Source organism: Battus philenor, unplaced genomic scaffold (assembly GCF_028537555.1).
Source record: "Battus philenor isolate CCGP_79_NKW_IND1 unplaced genomic scaffold, ilBatPhil1.0.hap1 SCAF_28, whole genome shotgun sequence".
NCBI classification, from domain to species: domain Eukaryota; kingdom Metazoa; phylum Arthropoda; class Insecta; order Lepidoptera; family Papilionidae; genus Battus; species Battus philenor.
In genome coordinates this window covers 10,720,907-10,728,907 of record NW_027181691.1, presented here as the reverse complement: position 1 = coordinate 10,728,907, position 8,001 = coordinate 10,720,907, and positions in this window count along the sequence as shown.

The window sequence follows — 8,001 nt, the reverse complement described above, 5'->3', positions numbered from 1 at the left end:
GGTTAATTATGATAATTTTATTTTGAAAAGGTAACATCCTATATGCCATCAGATATGTTATATATTAAAACATTGTTGTATATTTGAAACAGGGTATTTAATTAGGTTCCTGTTAATTATTTTAAAATTTTCCATTTGAGGTAGTGTTTAAGAAAATGTTTTTGAAAAATAAAATTACAAATATATTACTTTCTATAAAATAAAAATAAAGCGTCTGTTTGTAATATTAAAATTACAGTACATGTAATACCAAAATTATTATTTTTTTATTTTTTATTGTGTGTCTTTATTCTGGCTAATCTCTGAAATGGCTGAACCGATTTTAACTAGATTTATACTAGCAGATAGCTAATGTAAAAAGTAACTTAGGCTACATTTATTTTATAATAAAATCTTAAACGAATAAAAAACTAAATAGTTTTTTTGTTAAAAGTCGTCGGCATAGCTAATATATAAATATAAAGATGGCAGATAAACTGAAGTAACTTTAATTTTAAACCAAATTTGCTAATATATCTTAATTTTAGCTCCACTATATCTTTTAAAGTCAAAATATATTTTAAAAACCAATGGTATATATGACGTCTTAGTTCAAGATATACAATCAACATAGTTAAAAAAACTATAATTGTTGTATATGTAATTTAATATGTGGTAACGATATGTTGTGGTATCTACAACATATACAAGACTGTTTTGACAGTGTATATATGTTTTCTAACTCTTCTAAGATATAATAACATATATATAATCTATATTTCGTAATGACTTGTTATAATAAGCGATATGTGTTATCTTTAATTGTAAATATTATAATTATTAATTGATCTTTAATTTTGTTTTATAATTAATATTAAATCTGTATGATGCTTAATTAAATATTAAATTAACACAAACATTTGTGTTAATTATGTATTTAATTTAGATTAATTATTAATTAATCTTTACATCTGTACTTAAAATTGTAAAATAGATTTAGATATATTATTAATTAATGTTCGAAGTGAAGAGAGAAGCTCTCGCACTAGTTTAAGTTAATTATAATTAATTATAATGTTGCCATAGTATTTATTTTGTGATATTTACCAGTATTAATATATAATACGGAATATTTATAATTACGTATTACTATTGTAGGAATATTGGTAAACAGTTGTCAAAAAGTTATATGAATAAATACGTGTTTTTGATTTGTGTTTTTTTTTATTATTTCATCATCATATCGAGTAGTATACTTCCCCTAAAAGACATACAGAGACACCTCGACTTTGACCTTCGTCATGCCACATAATGGCTGACTACCCCCATGTCCTATCGTCACTTGAGGATCTTGCGGTTCCAGAAGCTGTCGATGGCACGAGCGATATGCTCATACTGCGACTTTAAACGAGCAAATCTTAGAGCGACGTCAGTGACTTTGATTCCATGGATCTTCTCGTTTCTGATCATGCTCATCAGTTGCTTGGATCACTTGGCACTAAACTTTATGCTGCATTCCACCAAGAATGGATTACATATAGATGTTTTCATATACATCCTTGTGCCCATTGTTTTGCTGATTATCCAGAAAAAAAAACTAATATTTGTTATTATGCAAGGAGCCGTAAACATTCACCTCAGGACATAGGCCTCTCCTGCAGATTTCCAATAGAACCTGTAAAAGACCTGCGCTCAACGTGTTCCGAAGACTTTAACAATGTTGTCTACCGACTTCGTGGGTGGATGTCCAACACTGGGTTTGCCGATCCGTGTTAATGTCCTAGTGGCCAACTGTTTTGCCATTTCCACTTGCCAATTCCGTAGTCAGAGTTCTCCAAACTTTTTTGTGTCGTAGACCCCTTGCCATGTTTCCCGTGTTGGGTACACCTGATATTGATTTCCTGTAAATTTCTAACTGTAGTGAAGTTTAGTCTTAAAAACTTGAAGTAAAAACACATGTTAATTTATACATTTATGCTGCGACTCTCAGGTTTTTACAAGTTCAAAATGTATTGCGACGACAAAGCGAATACCAACATCTTACAACTTACACAATTTTATAAACATATATAATAATTTTTTTACTTCATAGGTACTTCCATAATTAATGTAAATGTGATATTATAATATAGTATGATGTAAGTAAATAGGTACTAACAGTGTATATGTTGAGATCCACTATCGTGGACCCCCATTTTCATTTCAGGGACCCCAAAATTTTTTTTCGCTGACGTAGACCCCTTGCAGGTTGTCATAGACCCCTAGGGGTCGATATAGAACACTTTGGGAATCACTGGTCTATATCATTTACTTTCGTGAATGCTATTTTAATTTTTGTAGTTTAAACCACCTAAGAAGCCGCATACACGGTTGAACCGAATTTATTTTGTGTGAAGTAGTTCTACTCTCAATTCCTAACCTCAAAAGGATCCCCGGGTTCATAAGCAAGTAACGAATGCCGGCGGCTGTCTGACGCAACACCAAAATTAATTATCAACAAAACAAAGGTCTCTAAATGAACGTCAGACAAATCAATACGGTGGTACAATTCATAAGAGATTGCGATATGAAAAAAAAAGTAAAGCAAACACTAAAATATAGAAATAAAATCAAAAAAGTAGTACCAAAAATAGCACAATAAACAGTATAATATAATATGATAATTATAAAGAAAATATGTGTTAAATGTTGCAAAATAAAATAGTAAGGAAACCTAGAATGTAGTGGTTGAGGATGGATGTATGGCTAATGGAATAAAAGAGAAAGACTAGGAAAATTGTAGAACGAAAGAAACAGTACGACAGATAATATGATACATGAAAGAGAACAATGATAATAATAAAAACATATATTAATAAATTATTAGAAATAAAAAGTCCCTGTCCCACACGAGATAGGGGAACGAGAGGTCCCCAATAGCGAGGACCATAAAAAAAGAGATTGTTATACTTTTTTTAACGGTAATTATTTTTTTAAAGATTTTGAACACCAACTCGTAGACTGTAGATAACAATTCACTTTGACCCTGAAGACACCTGGGTGATAATTCTCAGGAAATAAAGAAGCCGGAAAATCATACTGTACTAAGGCTGTGAGGATCAGAAATGTTGAGTCGAAACGCTTGCTTCCACGATTTCGAAAGCAGCTTGAGTAAAATAATAAGATAGGACACCATCGCTTTATTAATAGAAGAAAAACCCAACAGGCCAGCGTTCCTTGAATATTGCGAAAAAATATCAAAACATATAGCTAAAAACAATTAGAATTAATTATAAAGTATATAAAATAAAAAATAGGGATATTTGATAAAATGTAAAATAACCAAATTATAATACGTAAAATAAAAAATAAGATAAAGTAATAATAATGTAATAACCAAAAGCTGTGATAGTAAGGAACGAGGCGAAGGTAGTGAGGCGATGAATGAACGGTAGAAAGTAAGTAAAAGAAAGATAGAAATTGTAGAATGTAAGTAGAAGAAAGATAGATCATGTGAAGTATGACAAAAGAGCATGGAAATTATTAAAAGATAAAAACGTCCCTGTCCCATAAATATCTAGCAACGAGAGGTAAAAAAATGCTTGCTCCACCTCCAAGAAATCTCCACAGTATAAGGGTGAGAAACAGGGATGGTATAAGGTTGTGAAGTACCGCCAAAAGAAACCCATTAAAAATTGACAGACACGCTGATCGACGACAATTTTCAAGGCAGAGAAGTCTCTTAGAAATAAACTCATTATAACCTATAAATCAAACAAACAGCACGTTCTATTAAATAAAGATCCTCAATCTGGTATTGACATGAGGCATTCAAAAGGTGACAGCAGTATTTAGTATTTCTTGTACAAAGCAATAATAGTACGTTACCCCGTCATGTCGATCTAGTATAGTAGACCAATAATCAATAAACTCTGCACAAAATAAATTGTTAACTAATAATAAGAAATAGAAAAAGAAATGTGTAATAAAGAATTAAGAAAGTAAAATAAATGTTTAATTAAAGATAAAATAAATATAAGATAAAATTAAAGAATAAAATAAATAAAAATAAATAAAATGTACCTAGCCACCTTAGAGTAAGAAGATGATGGAAGAAAGGCGAGGAAAGGAAGAAGGTATAAAAGAGCAAAACGAAAGATATTATGAAGGACAAAAGTAAAGAATGAAAGATATTGTGAATGACAAAAGTAAAGAATGATAGATATTGTGACGCGTGAAAGAGAGTGATAAATAAAGAAAAGACTGAAAAAATTATTGAACAATAAAGTCCCTGATCCCAAAAAGTTAGGGGTACGACAATAGCGGAGGCCATAAAAAAAGCATAGTAGACCACGAAAGATATTCCAGAACTATGTCGCCTACCCATGCGGTGCCCATACCGTGCCCATGTCGTGCCCACTATAATATCAGTTGCAAGTTCAACTCTTGAAGTTATTGACTTGAACGTGTATCTAGGATAAATAGTTAAACAAGGTAAGAAAGGGATTCATGATCGAATTCCACTCGACTGAGCAACGTTTGGTGATCTAAGAAACATATTCACGTCTTATACGTGAGATATAGTACCTTAAGATGAAAGTTTAAGATGAATGTGTGTTAGTAGTGATGAGTTACGTAATTGAAACGTGGTATCTAACTATGAACTTCATAAATAAGCACCCAATCACTCATCAAGCCAAGAAGAAGGCTGTTAGAATATATTTACGAGATGGAATCAGGAATGAGAATATTCCTTGAAAAACTAAACCGATCTAGCCCTGTGAATAGATTAGTTGGGGTGATAGTGGGCAAGCCATATTGTTTACACAAAAGGTAGCTATTTCAGAAGGTTCCGATGTAGAGACTAGGGTGAGGGAAACGTCGCATAAAACTTCCGCCCACATTTTGGACATACAACCTTGTTGAGGTCGTCGAAAGGCACTGGATGCATGCCGCATCTAATAACTTGTAGTGGGTGTGCTATGGTTATTATATCGAAGCAACGTATTCCCGCTACCGCTTATGAATTGAGGCACACAAATCGCTCGCCGCGTCATTACTATCTGTCTAACACAAGCTGCGGATTAGGTCGGATTATTTAATTATATTTTTTCAAGGGTTTTTCCCGGCTTATAGGGGGTTCACCGTGACTTACACGCGTAGTCCCGTTTCTGTTAGGGATAAGCCATTTCATGAGGAAATTAGATTTTCATATTTTTGCTTGTTACCCTACAGATGTCTTATTAATTATACTGTTGAAGATTTTCTTTTCATAATGTTTTAAGAAAAGAACTCCTTTTTTTAAGGATTTTAATAAAAAAATAATTTTTTGTCGTATAGTATAATATATATATATATATATATATATATATATATATATATATATATATATATATATATATATATATATATATATATATATATCGACGTAGATATACAGGCCATAGATGCCCTCTGCAAGAGAAAGGCTCCAAAGATATCTATGGAGGAATATACCATCATCGCCACGCTTGGTAGGCGAATTGAATTGGCGATTGCAGTGGTATTATGGTACGCAGATCACAATGCCATCATCTTTGGAATTCTCCCTAGGTAATGACAAAAGTAAGTCCAAATTAGAAGTGCATATATTGATATTTGCTATTTGATGTTGTGCTGCAAGCCGGTCTAGGCTTTGTGCAGCTTCATCGAAATTGAGTCCGTAAATCGTGTACAATTCGTCTATTCACAAATACATCAAAATAAAGACTGTAATATCTACAGATTGCTAGCATAAATTGTTTAAGTATTTAGGCTTGTAGAGTAAAACAGTTCTGTGTGTTAACTGGGTCTATGCAGCTATGGGTGATGAGTGAAAACTTTTGATACACTTTAAATTATTTTTAATTATAACGCTGATACAAGTTACACAAGTAGATGCGTCCGGAGTCCGACTGCGGAACCGACAAAGTCAATCAGCTGCTCACACTTCGCTAAATCTATACAACCTCATCGCACGAAGAATCTAGGAAAATTTGGAGAATATTTAATGGAATCAGGCGTTACCTTGCGGAAGTCCATCCTAAGTAAGAAAAGGACCAATATTTAGCCACTTCTGCACATGTTTTTTTTTCACCGCGTTCAGGTGTCGCTGGATATAAAAGACCCTTCACCTGTTGATTTACCTTCTTCTTAATTAGACCAACATGTGCGGAAGTGGCTAAATATTGGTCCTTTTCTTACTTAAATTTGGAGAAGCCTGTAATTTTTAGTAATAAAGAGGATAAAAGAACTGGAATACAATCACCTTCTTGCGGGGCTGACGCCACATAAAACTTTCAGATAAAAGAAAAGCCTGGAGAAAAATGATGTTTGAGAATGACATGATTGGCAGTAATGCGCGGTCATTAGGTCTCTTTGTAATGGTGTCGTTGAGAATCTATGAAAAGGCAGCCCAGCTGTGAACTTCCAACTGTAAAAATCATGATAACAAGTTTATGTAAATTACCTAAACCGTTTTTGATCTCAAAACGGTAGGCAATAAAACTTTTTCGTTGTTCCGAATTTTTGATGAAAAAAAAAACTTTAAAATTTCCTAATCTCGAGAAGGGATGTAACTTTTTTTATCACCCCCTGGGGTGAAAAGTTAGGTGATGTTTACGATTTTATTGTTCGCTGACAAGGTTTCGTTAAAATTATTTCGCGATTCTCGCTGTTTAAGGGTCCATTTTAAAAGCCTTCGCTATTGTAGGGTGACTATAGAATTTATGCCTTGAGGACATTCCTGAAAATTCTCGCATTTTTATGTCAGTGTGACCAGAAGTGTGTTTTGTTTTTACTTTTTCTAGTGTCGCCACCTTTGGATCTCATTTACTATCTCAAAAATGGTCACCATATGTTGCCGTTCAAATAGCATATGACGAGATCCGAAGACAAACGTATATAACAGACATTGCCCAACGGATTACCAATTTGTAGGGACAGTGGGAAAGCCGTATAGCTGCTATGACTTTAAAACTCTTGAGTGAAGAACATAGAACATAGAACAGCAAGAGCAGCATAAAATGGTCTCACAGAAGACTTTGACGACAGAAGACTGTGAAGAGTATTCTTTGTTAATTTTAAATATCTTTGCGCGGAATTTTATTTTATTGGAGTATTTGTGTATTTTTTCAGATGTCCACCCACAAGGTAGATTGTTCAGTTTGACGGTGAATGTTAACGAAGAAAAGGTCGAAATAGAATTAAAATGTCTTCTTACTTCGTTAATCTCTTCGGTAAACTCTGGTTTCAGGCCACTTTCAACTGGTCTTTTTGTAAATCTATGTGGACGCCTACATCCAGTGGTGAACGTCTTACGGCTTACAATGATGATGTTGTAGCGAAAAAATCACAGTTGTCAAAATGCTTTCGCTTATCTGTCAATCCATCGGTCTACGCATGCGCAAAATGTAAGGACGCGCGGCGTATGATTTGTAGGCGGTTGTCTAAACCGCGTCTCACGCCGAAAAATATTATGAAATATAAAAATGGCGGACGGCGTCAAGTGACATGTGTTATTATTTTGTGAATTTGCTTTAAATCTTTAGTGAAGTGATGAAATATGTAATTAAAGACTATCTTATATCAATTTTGAATCAATGTTGAATTACAAATGGGTGGTGAAAGTATTATGTAAAAATTATTTCATTCGCATGACAAATAAATTATTACGGCGTTGGTGTATCTGAAGTTGTAGGCGGATGACTTTTAAACTGTGTCTATCTTTCATCCAAGCGTTTTAGTTTTGTGCTCCAGCTCGTTACGTGTTGTCTTTAACATTGCCTACCTAACCTGTTAAACACCACCATAGTGTATTCTTTCAGTATAATGCTCTCTCTCTTTTTAGTCGATGTTCAGTCACTGCAAGGCATAGGGCTCCCTTAAACATGGCCACGGGTCTTTTGTTGCCCACATCCAGGGACTTCCCACGACCCTAACTATGTCGTTGGTCTATCTAGTGGGGAACTTACCAACACTGCGTCTACCGTCAGCCCCGCTGCCATCGGTTGCACGAGCGATGTA